Raw genomic sequence first — 16,813 nt, 5'->3', positions numbered from 1 at the left:
CTTGTGGTGAAGTATGATTCAAGAAATGTGGTATAAGTGGCTACTAGATTTTCTGGAGATGAAATATGGACACTTTGGTAGTCTTTTCCATTTTTTTTCATTTGAATGACTGAAAATCATTAGATATGTCTTCACTTTATTCCATGAAAATTACAGTGTTGCCCATGCTGCTGTGCTAAGGTAGAACGCCGTATGAACCATCAGGCGTTGCCAAATCTCCTTTGTTAAAACACGAATTTCCTGCTATACTTATGAACGTTTTTCTTCTAATTTTTTTCAGATAATTTTGCTGGCAATTTCAACTAAAGTCCCTGAAAATTTCAAGGAAAAATACTCATAAATTTCCTCAATAATAAACATTTCATCGAATGAAATATGGCAACTCTCGAATGTTCATACGGCGTTTTACCTTAGCACGGCAGCATGGCACGACTGCGTCAGTACAGTTGGACGTATTTCTATCAAACGGCACTATGTGCATCAAGACATGAGCCCTGAGACCCATAAAAATATATGCATCATAGGGCTCACGTCACAATGGACATAGTTCCGTTTGATAGAAATTCGTACATTTTCAAACAAGAGGACCAGGAGTAGCGGCAGTAGGAAGCGTAATGTCTTTATTGCCCCGGCTGGAAGAAGTCATAAAAAACGGTTTCAAATAACGAATGCAAATGCGTAACGTTTATCACTGCGTATCTTGCTCATCTCGTGAGTAAATGTGATGTTAAATTGTGCGCGGTGTTTTTGTAGCAGTCATATACTTAAATTGCCCCTGTATTTTCAGACTGCAAAAGTGCAAAGCTCCTAATGGTCGGATTGAAATCACTTAAATTTCCTCGATGCATAATTCCGCACATTTCTGTTCGCAAAAATTAGCCAATGCTCCTCTGTATACCACCTTTAATTAAAACTCATACAGACATCGGCGGGACCAGAGAAATCAGATAAAATATACATTTTTTTTTAAAATTTTGGTGGCCCTTCTTCCACAAATCTGTTCAGTAATGTCATTTTTAGCAGAAATCTGACAGTCAATGCATGCATGTTCGATGACAGTGTTAAGAATCATTATGCTGCAATCAAAGATTACAAAAAACGTTCAATTTGTGTAATCTTTATTCCCGTTTGTGACATCCATGAGCTGCGTTGTCTTAACTCTCTGGTTTCACTAAAACCGATATTTTTAATGGATCCCAAAGGAGAAAAAACAGTAATGCCAACTCGCAAATCGCCATTAGCGTCCATCCGGTCCACGCTCAAAGTGCGGTCGAAAACTCTATTTCTAAGGATTCGGTGGATACGCCTTCTTCAAATAACCCGTTCAAATGAAGTCCCTGTTAGCATTAAACCTGATTTTACTCGACTCATCTTGAGCGTGGACCATGTCATGCGTTTTACGGTATGTTTACTCTGCCTCGCATTGCGTCGACCGAGTGTCGCGTCGCGTCCTAATCCAGACACGGTACCGCAACCGTAACCTAAGCAGACATTCGTTCGCCGTGTTGCCTACCGCCGTCTTCCTTCCTTTTCTGTCCAGACCTTTACTCTAAGGGCTCGTTAAAAGGCTCAGTAGATATCGCAACCTCGGCAAAACCACGTCAAGAATATTGTCCTCTTCGTCTTATGGCCTTTTTGGTATTTTAGTTCCATCGGTTCCATCGGACCGTTCAGCTGCCACTCTCATAAGCACCAGGACCTCGTGAACCGTAAACTCATCGTTGGTCTTGAAATATCTTGTCTCATGAAGTTTAACGCCGACATGGTCGCAGAATAAGACGCTTCTAAATTCGTTCGACACACAATGCGTAGGCCCTACAGCTGTGTCAGTATTCAGTATGCGCATATGCATATTCCTTCTCAATTTCGCACATCCGAGAGAGGTGCTGTCCTTGTGTCCTATAGTAGTTCAGATTTACGAATTGGTATAATATTATAATATCTACTTTATGAGAGGCCTGAAAAAAGTGTCCTCCGGCTGAACTAATGTAAAATCTAAAGTTTGATGGAACTTTTACTTAACACCTGGCAAGCTGTGTATACGTATTTCTGTGAATAGTGGTAAGTATTTACAGAGCCCGGCGAGTGTTCTTGCCTACCTCGCAGAATGAAGGGGGATTAGAAAATAATGATTTTTTCTTGCCTATCTCAGAGAATGAAAGAGGTTTAGGGAGATAATAAGATTTCCGTAACCACCATGTTGTCTGTATCGCCTAGTGAATCAGTTTTTATAGTCAAAAAACATGCTGTGTGACATTTTAGAAAAATACCATGGAAAATGTGTCAATTATACGTCTTCACACGAAATAGAGTGAGAAACATCCATCAATAATTGAAAGTCACCTTTTTTTGTAATTAGGAAAAATGATCCTAGAGATTTTAAAAAATAAAGCTTTGTTCAATAAGGATCTGAAAAAAATTTGCCGAAATTCTCATCAATTGCGATTCACACTCCTTTCAAGTAAAAACATTTATAAATAACGCAAAAATAGGTTTTACAAATGAACTCGTTGAAAACTAGTGTACATCTTTTCAAAACACAGCCCTATGTCATACACTGTTAAGTATGTATTCATTGTATTGTGTTCCACATGCCTGTTGTATTTTTAGGCTATTTGAATCTGGCTAATTTTTAATGTTTTTCAGTCGCCTGAAAATGTAGGTAATGTCAATATGCGCTCTATAAAAATTGTCATTTTCAACACAGTGTAATGAAACTGTAACGAGATAATTGAGCGCTGTGAAATTTCATTCTATTCTATTGAGACAGCACAACGTTTTAATACAGGGAACGGAGCATCCTCTCTGCGTGAATTCTCTCTCTGCTTATTTCTGTCCATTAAAAGTGAGTATTCAAAAACAAAAAGCTGGAGGAGAAAGTGGCACAGTAGGTGCCGAGGAAAAGGGAACTTTGTCTGTTTTCTTCGGGAGCATAAGGCGCTGTCTTGTCGACTCATTAATCATGTAGCCGCTTCCAGACAAATGCAGCAGGTCAATAAACATTAATGCATTTACCAGCTAATATTTACGAAGGTCTTAATAGGAAAGACGCGTGGCGGTTTAAGTGGCTAAGAACTGAAAAACGCGTGCTGGATCCTAGTTTGGAAATAGGACAACTTAGGAAAGCTACCTTCCAGGCACTAATGAAACGCTTCTGTGGAAGGGGCCCAGGTTTTAAGGTAAAAACTACTACAGTAGCGGTTCAGAGTGGGGAGGGGGGGGGGGTCATGCTCCCTGTTCCCCCGTTTGAGCCAAGAGAGGAGGCAGAGAGGGCGAAAAAAGAGGTAGGATTCGGAGCATGAGCAGAGCAAAAGTCGCTTACAAAACAAGAAGCAAGCATGCAATAAGCCCATAATGCAGATTAGTTTAATTAGGAAGTTTTCGTTTGAGGCCTTTTTCCCATCTTAATTTTATTTACGTGAAACATACTGTCTCTAATATCTTTCAAGTGAAAGGTGTGAATTTCTGCCACCATTTCTACCATCCAATTAGGTTTCAAACGTGACCCGAATGGCAATCTATACCTACTTCAATTTTACCTACTCTCTCAGTTGAATCAAAAAGCTCTATGTGTGCTGCTGTCTTCACTTTTCAGGGCAACTCAACAAAGATACCAAGGCCAAAAGATACATGGCCGCCAGGCCTCTATAGCCATTACCCCAAAAGGCGAGTTTTTTGTTTGTAAATCTTCATTGCATTCTTCACGACGAAAGCGATGAAAGATTTTTTCACGTGGTCGCACGTCCTACTTTGAAAAAGCATATCTCTTTAATGGGCCGCCCCCCTCCAATGTAAACCATATGCTTTTCCGATATTTGTTCCACTCTTTTGAGGCTAATGACTGCTCTAACAGGATACTCCGAGTCAGCTGAAATTATCCATGAATAATTTTCCGCCCATTTATGGTAGTGGGAGAGAGGGGGTGGCTCTTGATGTACTTTTAAAATTTTCCCGCGGTGAGGCTAGTAAATAGGGAAAGGGAGGTAAACCTCGCCCTCGTGACATCGCTTTCGTTCGATTCCCCATCCATTAAAGTTTCCTCCCCGACAGACTGACCGCGCGGCCTGGAAACGCGGAACAATGCTCCCGGAGCCGCGGTGAAGGTTGTCAGATGACGCCACAAATTGTGCATCTTTTACATTGAGTGCTACGAGGAAAACTCCTGATTTTGCGGCACAATTTGGCGTCTGCAGCCGCGGTCCAGATCCGTCATAGCTGGTAGCGATCACGGGCGGGGACTGCGCATGCGCGCTTAGAAGTGTCGCGACGGATAACAGGTTTTCGGGCCGCAAATCCCGGGTTCCAGTCAGCTGGCCGCGGTCATCGATGTCAAATCGATGAGATACCCGATGAACAACGGTCAACAGTAGCCGTTGGGGGGAGGGGGGGGGGGGGTGCATTGCTCCGTCTTCCGGTTGTCACAGTACCCGATCGTGCCCTTGAGAAGGCGCGCTAAGTCCAAGCTTTAGCTGGCGCTCCGTAAGTGCCAACTTTCCCGCAGTCGAATGATACTCGAAGGGTACCCAAAGGAGGGTAAGACATTTTTTTTTCTTCTAAGAGGAATTGTTTAAGGGATGTTTCTTTCAAGATTCACGGTGAAAAAACCTAGGTCGATGGCACACCAAAACCTTTGATCCAGGTAACAGACAGGGCCCGATTACCGCACAGGCTAGGCAGGCTGAAGCCCGGGGCGCGAGCTTCTAGGGGGCGCCAAATTTTGAATTTTATCGAGACTATGAAGGGAGAAAAAAAGAAAATCCTCGTCATCAGGATCGGAAAAAATGTGTGCGGAAAAACCTCGCGTTCGATACAGAAATCGATAGCTGAATCGAATGCGAGGTTTTTTTCCAAACACTATTCTGCTTTCATTTCTCTGAATTTTGCCGATTTTTGGGTTTAGAATGATTCTTTGGGCTCGTGCGCAGGGGCTATCGTCCTTTTCCCCCCTTAAAATTCAAAATCTGCCTAGATTTTTGACCTGGTCAATTCGACCTGGTCGCATGCCAGTTCGACCACGTCACTTGAGCTTGACGAATCACCGTAACGAAGCGTTCTTTCTTTTGATGACCCTGGTAAAAATTGGCGATAAGAGCTGCGTTTCAAAATACCATAGGAATTCTTATAGCCGGCTAAAGAAGGCTACAGCGAATCATATAGCTGGCTGTAGAATGCGGAGAAAATCATACGGCCGGGCTATAGTTCCTATAGCCGGGCTTTATACTTTATCGCCTGGCTGTTGCTTTTTCGCCATCGATTGTAAAAGGCTATAAGAAATTGTGTAGAAATTCATGTGCTTTGGAAATCATTAAGTTTGATACGGAACCACCTTAATATTTACAAAACACACGTTATATTTTCCTTTAATACATATTTCTTTTCATCAATTAAAACGAGAATAATCCATACAGGATGTGCAAACATTTCAAAATCATGAGTTGAATAACGCTGACTCCGCCAGATTAAATATTAGAGCCTAACACAAAGCGGAGCGGCGACGCACTGGCGCCTACAAACCTAACAGGGATACTTCACGCATTGCGCAACGCGTGAAGTATCCCTGTTAGGTTTGTAGGCGCCAATGCGCGTTTTGCGCTGGCTGCTCGCCTGTCGCGCCGCAGCGTGCCACGCCACGGCGCTTAAAGCAACTATTTCACACCAGAGGTATTGCACAGTATCATACGAAACTGAAGGCGCTCTAATATATTAGGAATGGCAGGCATCCATCAAAAGTACGGAACTTTCCTCGCAAAATAAATCAAGATACTACGGCCCAAAAAGAGAGCAGTGGTCCAAATACTCACTAAGTCCTAGCATCCGTAATTAGTGACGTTTAGCATACACTTTATCGCCTGGCTGTGAGTTGCTTAATCGCCATCGGCTATGAAAGGCTATAAGAAATTGTGTAGCCGGCTATAGAAGCTATTGGAAATCTTACAGCCGGCCGTAGGTCTATGGTATTTTGGAACATAGATTCTACTGCCAATTTTTACCAGGGGAAAACTTTACCTAGTTTTGCAAAGGTAGATCAAGCTTCACTGCAATTTTAGGGAACACTCCTTGCCCGGAATTCCAAATTCGTATTTTGCACACTACCTCTCACACAAGACCTCGAATTTGCGCAGCATCTGTACAGCCTCGATATAATACTGCAAGAGTCCTAATGAATTCGAACCGCCTTTTCCGGTGCATGTCTTCAATGAGACACGCCCAACTTCCGTTTTATTTCGGCCCTTGTCTAACGAAGCATGAGTAACGGCGATTAGAGTAGCTTGCGCCTGTTGATTTGTTAAGCGCTCAGCCCGACCGGCTCCGAAACACGTTTGCCAAGTCCTGTAAAAGTCTCAGAATCCTTATCATGGTTCTATTCCATCGATTTTTTAATATATTTTTTTCGAAATATTTGGCTATCGAGTTGACTCAGATTTCGCGCGCGTCCCGTCGGCGGTCATTCCCAAATCGTGACTCGGCCGCTGTAAAACTAAATAGCCCTGTTCTAATATGCATCCTACATCTGTGCGTGTGTAGACCCGTCAACGTGTTTGTGTGTGTGTGTTCCTCCGAAATAAATGATGCTGATTGTCTGATTTGCATTGTTGTCTAATTTACAGTGGATCCGTAGCTTTGGTCCGAATTCAACCTCTCTGTCAAAACGCTCCCATGAGATTTCAATGGGTCCTCATAGCCTCCGTGGGAATCCATTGGAACCCATGGGTCCTTATGGGCTCATTAGGTAGCAAAGAGATCAACAGAAACCGATGGGGCACGGGCAGCCAGAGTGACCGATGGCTCCTTCAGGGTTCTCATGAAAATCTGGACCAAAACCCGACGAGTTCTTGAGGGCACTCGTGCAGTATTCCCATAGGACCGTTTTGGCAGGGTTAGGATTGGTTCAATTTCGGAATCGTTGACATATTATCGGGAGATTTTAACTTATCCCTGATTTTACCCATAACTATGTACGAAGTTCTTGTCTTGACCGGTCGATAAACACACAATTTCTACGGTCGGGTTGCAGGATCGCAGTGCAGTGACCTAGAGTAATTTTAGTGCTTTCTTAAAGTATATATTGGAAGAAAGGGGTGACGGATTCTCGCCGTGAAACATAGCCGGATCCAGGGAGGGGGGGTAGGGGCGCCCGCCACCCCCACCCTCCCCCTTCCCGTTTGGCCGAAAAAAGGAGGAAGAAAGAAGGAAGGAAGGAAGGAACACAGGAAAAAATGAGAAAGACGCTTACGTTTGGTAATCATTCATGACGAAATTGACTCATACTGCATATGAGATGCTTGAAAAATTTTCTGGAGGAGGCCTCCGGACCACCCTCCCGCCCCCCTCTCCCCGTTCGTGGTGTCTAGATCTGTCTATGCCGTGAAAGAGGGGCCAACATAATTTCCGAGAAAGGCTGGTGTTCTCCTAAAATGATGAGCTGAAAATGTTTCATAAGATTGAGAGCTCCACATGGAAGTTAAGTCCGGAAGAAGCGAATGAAAATCGTCGGCGAAGAAGGGATCGGCCGTTGGCGCCCCTTTGTCTTCTCCTCGAACAGCTCTGCGCCCTGCGACGATTCCCCTCGGCGAAAAGCTGCGAGTGTTGCAACACTGAAATCTGGGTCGGAGTCGTTTATTTTGGGGCACGTTCGGCGTTGGTTTCAACCAGATCCGGAGAAGAGAGAACCGTTCCATCGACCACACTCGACCATCGTTCCGCATTTTAGGGTTCCACTTCCGAACCGCAGGCACCGTACCCGGGTCTCGGGTACCCGCAATGCCGTTTATGTTCGGATTAAGCTCAACGCTTTTGCTTGGCTACCTGTAACTCAACTAACGCAAGGCCTGTTATTTCCTAGCCGCGGATTGATAGCTCGACACGCCCTCTATACTGCCGCGCTAAGGAAGAACGTCGTATGAATATTTGAGAGTTGCCAAATTTCCTTTGATAAAGCATGTATTTTCGACGGAATTTATGCATATTTTTCCTTGAAACCTTCGGATATTTTAGATTAAATTGCGTACAAAATTGGGTGGAAATTTTGGATAAAAATATTCACAATTTTCCTAGCAAATTCGGTTTTTATCAAAGGAAATTTGGCAACATTCGAATGTTCATACGGCGTTCTTCCTCAGCACGGCAGTATACCGTCCTCGGTAGCATCTAATGTCGAATTAATCACCTCTCATATTTACTCATCCTTCCTCGTTAACGGCACCGCCCGCCTTTTTTCTTCGTTTCTCCTCAGTTGACCCCTTCTTAGGATGTCTTGGATGCGGTTCATATGGGACACCATCCACATCCACCCATCGAAGAAAAGATAGACGCAAGGTGCATCATTGAACAACTGCAAAAGTAAATCAGAAAGCTCATGGCGGTTCTTATCCTGTCGGTTCTCTTAATTTGACTACGATTTTCCAGTGAGGAGCTACTCCTACTATTTCTGGCCTACGTTAGAAACAACTGTATGCATCGTCAGTTTCCCTATGCAGATAGTGCTATAATGAATGAGTCTGAAAAACAAGTTCCTTATTTGCAAAATATGGTATAACTAGAGGCCTGTGGTTGCTGCGCGGCCGTCAACCACTGAGAAAAGCTACACGTAAAAAATAGTAGAACAACCACGTTAAAGTTATTTGAGAGATGGATGGATTCAAAAGCCGACGGGTGCATGCGAAAGAAAGCATATTCGTCCCCATGGTCGAATAGTTATCTCGTTATGCCTACCGTAAAGGAAATCAGAAATCGACGCCTGCGCGCAGAAACAAGAGTTTCTTAAATCCGATTGCATCGTTGCAAATCTCTACTAATTTCTTTATTTTTAATCATTTTTTTTAAAGAGCTACACACAATTTTTGTAGAAGTTTCCGAGAAATTCCCGGAATGATTCGATATAAAATCACAAAAAATTTCGACGCGATATTTTCGTTCGTTCTGTTTTCTTTTTATTAGACCAAAATTAATTTTACGCGAATCAAGTTTCAGAATTGCTGCATCGTTTCAACATCGTCCGAGTTGCTGAATCGTTGCGATTAAGATACTTACTTACCCTTTAATTGTAGAAAAAACCAAGCAGGGACCGTCAAAAGATATGACGAACCGTGGTCATAGTTTTGCGGCGATTTTAGCGTCGCGCAAGCCAGGGAAGGGAGCTCAGTCGAATGTCGAGTCATCTGCACAGTGTAATCCAGTTTGCGGCAATTTGCCTATACCCGTGGTCGAGCAGTTATCGCAAATAACTCTAGCATTGCGTTTGGTACAATGCGAGAAGTATTCATGCAGTCTCGTAGGCGCTAATATGCGTTTGATGCCGACCGCACTGTTTGGCGCAATGCGTAAAGTATTCCTACAGTCTTGCAGGCACTGATATGAGTTTGACACCGACCGCACCGTGTTCGACGCGATTATGCGAACTCGCGTTAGGATAATCGCGGCATCGAAAAATGGGGCTTTAAAGGCCCACGCTGTGTTTCGACGCTGTATGTTTTTTGTATTTGCGTTTTATGTATAATTGTATTATATTATTATGTAATTTTCGTAGTTTGTAACACGCTTCTTCAAATTTACCGCGTATGCGGGCAGTTTTTGTTGGTGGCCGACAGTCAGGTTTGCCAAAAAAACAAACAATCTCGCGAACTGGTATGTAAACTTTCCTTGAGTAAGATTTCAATTCATTAAAAGCTTCCGTTTTTGCAAATGAAAAAAAGAAAAAGGAAACAATAACGCTTGAAAACGGTTGAAATCGTACAATACCAAAAGCTAGTGTAATCGTTTGTTTTCTCAGATTCACTCCTCTGTCCGTGCAAACCTGGTCGACGATGACTAAGAGAAACTGCACGCAGACGCAGGAAACTTGAAAAAGCTAAATAAATGATAGAATGTAGTTAGAAACTGTATAGATTGCGCACTAAGGAATACTCGTAGATTTCAGACTTTTTTGACGTGCCCAACGTGATTTTTGTGCAATTTAACACTGAGTAGTGTAGGAATCTACTCGGCTGAATCTCTTGCGTGCAACAGACCCATTGACTAATACTGCCTTGCTAAGGAAGAACGCCGTATGAACATTCGAGAGTTACCAAATTTCCTTCGAAAAAATTTTTATTTTTGAGGAAAGCTATGGATATTTTCCCTTGAAATTTTCAGGAATTGTGGGTGAAGCTGCGAACTAAATTATTTGAAAAATCGGAAGAAAAATATTTACAAATTTTCCCGAAAATTCGGGATTCACCAACGGAAATTTGGCAACGCCTGAAGGCTCATACGGCTTTCTTCCTTAGCATGGCAGAAGAAGTTGAGTGATCCAGAACCAGAATACTCCTTTATGGGTCGATTTCTGACGATACTTGGTTCGCCTGAATTTTCTGAGACCATTTTTTCCACTCCTGCTTTACTACAGATTCTCAATTCTTTGATTCCTTTCTTGATTTTTAATACTTAATCGCCTAGTCTCCTGCCAAAACGCACCCTCTCAACGACCATTTATTCAAGTATTTTTCATTCGGTTTTCTTGTGAAACTTCATCTCTCTTTCCTTCTGATCTTTGATAGTGCAGGCTCATCGTTTTTTAGTATGATTTGGTTTTTGTTTTTACTTTTTATTTTTTTTACTTGCCTCAGTTCTGTTTATCTCTCTACTACTCTTATTTTTCTTCCAAACGAGTCAAATGGCTGGAGAGGCCATTCCACTTGCGGTTGATTAAATTTAACCCCAGATAAATTGGACGCATTTCTGTCAAACGGAACTATGTGCATTAAGACATGAGCCCTGAGATTCATAAGAATGTATGCATAACAGGGCTCACGTCATAATGCACATAGTTCCGTTTAATCGAAATGCGTCCAATTGTGCTTGCATCACATCTTTTTATTTATAACGACTTGCTGTGGTTCAAGATGATTTTGCCGTTACAATTGGATCGCGCAGAGCTTACTTCTTAGTGACTTCAGGTATCAAATATTGTAACAATCTCGCAGGATTTTTCCCGATGGCCGAATTTGAACGATACAGTTTCCAAATTAAGTACACTCACAATCAAACTCAAATTAAAGATGTAACCATACAAGGTACTTAAATGGTTTACTATCTTCCTCTTTCTTTTGATCTGTGGTCGTTCTTTGGGAAGAGGGACCTTGGAAATCTTAATCAAATTTTTGGGGGAGAGCGATTTTAGCAAGTAGGTCCAAAAAATCTTTCGAGCTTCTGATAGAAAATAATCTCTATACATTCCTAAGAATAAGTTGCGAAGTTTATTTCTTCAACGCCTGCAGAGTGTGTAAAGTTGCGTTTCAATTTATGACAATGTTGAACCTAACGCATCGCACATAAAACTTTAAGCAGCGTTTTGTCTTAATGAGTCTCTTTGTTTTGTGAACTTTAAGTCTCCAGTTGATCCGATATTTTTGTCTTTTATTTGGCTCAAAATTTCACAAGAGAACCTCTGCTGCGCAGGAGTGGTACCAATATTTTTAAAATAGTAAATCCAGATGCAAGGCCCCTTTTTCTTCATGAAGAAAAATACTGGACTTTCCACAGCAGCGCGACGCAATGTGATGCCCGAATCAGGAAGCTCTCCACCGTTGAGTCTTCTCAAGAATGTCAGTTCAAAATGTAAACACTGTCTAGGCATTCGTTGTTGGGCGTCTAAAAGAGGCCGCTGCACCAACTTGCATCATGAAAGGGAAAATACTTCGCCTTCGTTATTTTAAAAATCCAGTCTCCGCACCGTTCCCGAGACTATAAAATACACCCGAAAATTCCTCCTGGTTGGTCGTAAGACAGCCGTATATGATACCGTTCTAAGGCAAAACGCCGTTTGGACTTTTGAGCATTGCCAAATTTTCCTTTATAAAATATTTATTCCTGAAAAAAAGCTATGAATATATATCCTATGAAATTTTTCGGATGCTTCAGATTGAAAATCGCGATGGAAATTCTTGGAAAAACTAGAAGAAATTATTACCACGTTTCCCCGATAGTTCATAATATTTATCAAAGGGAATTTTACAACGTCCGAAGGCTCCTCCAACGTCCTCCCATGCTCAAAAATAGACTGTCGTAGAGGAAGAACATTGTATGTGCATTAATGTGTTGCCGAATTTCCCCCAGGAAAATATTCACTGCGGAAGAAAGCATCGGGTATCGTTATTACTATCTATCGATATGATATAATATAATGTAAAGTATATGAATTTTCGTAATATTCTCTCTTGAATTTTCAGAAAGATTTGTATAATCGATCATAATTATATCCAATGTATTATTATGTAAAACATAATAATAATTTAGGTATCTTAACATGTAATCGATTATAAATCGTTCTGAAAAATTCTAGAGTAAAATAAGTTTTTTTTCCAGAAAATTCGTATTATATATGGAGGAAATTTGGCTCCGTCCAAGTGCTCTTACGACGTTTCTTCTTATCGCGGCGGCAGTGTGGCCGCAGGGAGTCAGGACCGACCACCGAATTGAGGCACTAGATCGAGGTCTCTAGCACTATAAACTTTTCCCGTCACCCCAGAAGTTTGGGGGGGGGGGGGGGTAGCCCAAACGCCTACCGGCACCAGGGGCAACCGTATTCACAGCTGAACGCGAGTCTAGCTCTAGCCTGTAATACTTTCCGTTTCCCGAGAGACAATTAAGTCAGATCATGCGTCCCGAGGGAGGGGGGGGGGGGGGGTTGGTCCTACGTCCGTTTATTTTTATGGCCGGAATAACTGCGGTCGGCAGGCGCAGGTTTTATTGTTGCGCATGCGCGGTCGGGTCCGGTCGGGGCTGCGCTGTGCGTTAGTGGATGTAGGTGGGCTAACTTCACACAACCGCGAGGCCCCTCCGAAGATGCTATCGACGCGACTTTGAACTTGCCTGATTAGACAGGGTTGGAAGGTTGCTCTTCGTAGAAATACCTCATTTGGACGTATTTCTATCAAACAGAACTATGTGCAGGTAGGAAAGATGGGGTGTGCTCGTCAGTGCCTGGGCCATAAGAATGAATGAGAATCAAAGCGCCGGACGTAGCCGCTGCTCCGTCCCACTAGGAAACGACGCGGCAACGTTGGAAGCAGAAGCCTCCCCGTCAAGATGCCTTCGGCTTATCGATTTGAAAATATTGTGCAGATAGCTAACGCAAAATACTTTTAACTTGCAGCTAACGCGGTATCATTTACTACCAAGACAATCGGCAATAATAATTGAATAATGGTATGTAAGCGCAAACTTCATCGGTGATTGCCAAAGTGCGGGAAAATATTCGAGATTTTACAACAGGACTAAACTGGATCAAATAAAAATCTGTTCTACAAAAAACGCTTTGAGAAATCCTCACCTTCCTGAAAAAGTGGTGCGTCTCAAAAAAAATCCTTTGCCTCGCACGTTAGTACAATTCTCGCTTGAAAATCTTGTTCAGGGTTTCTCAAACTTAAAAATTTTAACGCTTTTACCATCTTTCTTTCTATAGGTTCCATTTTCGCTACGTGTCATTCAAATCCCGGCTGGGCTTTCAAAAAAAGGCAAAAAGGTTTTTTTTTTGGGAGGCTCTCTGTCACCTCGCAATTAGGGATCAATTCCCGGGAAAGTCAAATGTCGGGAATGAGAATCAGGAGCGTGCCCGGAAAGTATCGGGAAAATCCTCGCGAACCCACTTGGCGAATGCTCAACGTGTGAATGATCACAGCGCGTATACTGGGATGGACAAGAGAAATGCTCGATACGCATAACTTGACGTGTCAGAAGTATGAGTCCCCATTTAAAGACGTTGACATCGGGGGGGGGGGGGGGGTGCTGGTGCTCCCCCACCTGGTTCTTCGGGGACTCGAAAAGTTTTTCCCCTCGATGATCAGCAGTCTAAACTAGAAGTTTTGGCGCATCGAGCGTTTCTTTTGCCATCTCGGTATGTGCATGTTTGCTTATTCCTCATCGAGGTTCCTGGGAATAGTAAGAGTCCCTGGTAAAAATTGGCAATAAGAGCTGCGTTTCAAAATACCACAGGAATTCTTATAGCCGGCTAAAGAAGGCTACAGAAAATCATACGTATAGCTGGCTGTTGAATGCGGAGAAAATCATACGGCCGGGCTATACGAAGCGATAAAAAATTATGCAGCCGGGCTGTAGTTCCTATCGCCTGGCTGTTGCTTGCTCGCCATCGATTATAAAAGGCTATAAGAAATTGTGTAGAAATTCGTGTGCTTTGGAAATCATTAAGTTTGATACGGAACCACCTTAATATTTACAAAACACACATTATAATTTCCTTTAATACATATTTTTTTCATCAATTAAAATGAGAATAATCCATACAGGATGTGCAAACATTTCAAAATCATGAGTTGAATAACGCTGACTCCGCCAGATAATATATTAGAGCCTAACACAAAGCGGAGCGGCGACGCACTGGCGCCTACAAACCTAACAGGGATACTTCACGCTTTGCGTAACGCGTGAAGTATCCCTGTTAGGTTTGTAGGCGCCAATGCGTGTTTCGCGCTGGCTGCCCGCCTGCCACGGCGCTTGAAGCAACTATTTCACACCAGAGGTACTGCACCGTATCATACGAAACTGAAGGCGCTCTAATATATTAGTAATGGCAGGCATCCGTCAAAAGTACGGAGCTTTCCTCGCAAAATAAATCAAGATACTACGGCCCAAAAAAAGAGCAGTATTCCAAAAACTCACTAAGTCCTAGCATCCGTAATTAGTAACGTTTAGCATACACTTTATCGCCTGGCTGTTGCTTAATCGCCATCGGCTATAGAAGGCTATAAAAAATTGTGTAGCCGGCTATAGAAGCTATTGGAAATCTTACAGGCGGCTGTAGGTCTATGGTATTTTGGAACACAGATTCTACTGCCAATTTTTACCAGGGGTTCGCAGATGGAGATGTTGCATGTGTGAGGAATTTGCGAATTTGCTTCTTATGAAGAAGTTCGCGAGAAACACGATGGTCCCACTGATTTTTTCTGAAATCAACCCCCAAGCTCAAAAAAAGCTCTCAAAGTTAAGGGCGTGATGGAGGGGATATCCCACGCTATTCTGACAAACTCTCCATGCAAAGATAGGGAGGAAATACATTAGCAGGGTTGTCGTGCTTCCGTTTTAGAATCACCAAGTAAAGTGGCAGCCTTGTCCATGTATTTGCTCCCTATCTTTGCATGGAGAGTTCGTCTAGATGTAGAGGTGGACTCTCAGGATAGCGTGGGATATCCCCTCCATTTTGTCCTCAACTTTAAGAGCTTTTTTGAGCTTGGGAGTTGATTTCAGGGAAAACCAGTGGCACTATCGTGTTTCTCGCAAACTTTTACATAAGAATCCATAGTCAAATGACAAATTCCTCACACATGCAACATCTCCATTCCCGGGAATGAGATAGCTCCCTGTATGTTGGGATGGCGAAACTTTGGCGCGGCGGACCTGGCGTCCCAATCCTCCTGTCGAACTAACATTAGCCGAAGCGTGGACAGGATCGTGACCGCGCGACGTCACACTGACCGTATCCCGCATCGTGTCACACGCGTCCGTCCGTCAGCATCCAGAGATGAAATAAACAGGTGCGGTGCGGCCACTGCTCTGCCGTGCTAAGGAAGAACGCCGTATGAGCCTTCAGGCGTTGCCAAGTTTCGTTCGATAGAAACCGAATTTACTGGGAAAATTTGGAATATTTATTTCCAACATTTTCATACAATTTTGTACGCAATTTACTTTAAAATATCTGAAAATTTCAAAGAAAAATGTGCATAAATTTCGTCAAAAATGCATGTTTTATCGAAGGAAATTTGGCAACTCTCGAATGTTCATACGGCGTTCTTCCTTAGCACGGCAGTGCTGCGGTGCGGTGGAACAATGATGCTGGAAGCTCACGGCGAGGAACGGAACGGAAGCTTCCTCGCCGATGCCGATGCGGATGCCCTGGGTCCCGGGTCCGTCGTGTTGTGGATCCAGTGTGACAACTGACAACCGAGCGCAAGCCACCGGTAAAGTTCTCCGTCTGCGTCGTCGTCGTCGTCGTCGTCGGGTAGTGGCCGCGGCCGCGGCCGGTCAGGGTTCACGCGACGCCGACGACGCGAGCGCGGCATCGCGACGCGACCGCAATCCACCTCTATCGCACACACGCATCTGACATCTGATCTAGTCGTAATGAAACGGCCCCCTCCCCCCCCCCCCCCGCCCCTGACCTCCCCCTCGCCCCGGCCGTTGAGAGAGAACAATCGTCGCACAGCATTGCCGCTTCATCGCCTCTCATCAGTGGACTGCATTTTGCAATTTGGAACGATAAATGTTGGCTCTTCTGGAAAAACACTTATGTGCATAGGGAAACTAATTGCACATACGTTGTTTTTAAACCGGGCTAGAATTTATAGTTCCAAATTGCAAAATGTAGTCCAAGTGATACTCGCCTTTGGATCAAGTATCATGCTTAGGACAGGGGTTCATAATATTCCAGATCCCACGAAAATTAGGAAGCCTGTCAAATCTAGGAAATTCGATTAATTAAAAAAAAAAGTATTAAAAATAAATGTAAAAATGTATCAAAAAAGTGTAAAAAAATATATTAAAAGTACCTATCACTTAAGAAGCAAAGTATGTTTCCGTGAAATTATGATTTAGTCCCCCGCCCATTTCGTAAAATTGTACGGACTTTCGTCTCAAGGACGATGAAAGTAGATTTTAGGTGGATTTTCACTGACACCTCCAGAAAAAAGAAGAAAAAAGACATCACTTTTCTTGGAAAATGCTTGACCTCCATCTAGGAAGTCTTGGAAAGCTTGGAAGATTATGGAACCTAGGCTGATGTCAGTACTGTATTAGTGCATCACGTTTCCTCCTCAAATTTTGT

The sequence above is a fragment of the Bemisia tabaci genome, chromosome 3 (assembly GCF_918797505.1).
Source record: "Bemisia tabaci chromosome 3, PGI_BMITA_v3".
Lineage (NCBI taxonomy): Eukaryota > Metazoa > Arthropoda > Insecta > Hemiptera > Aleyrodidae > Bemisia > Bemisia tabaci.
Note: the sequence above shows the minus strand (reverse complement) of the source record.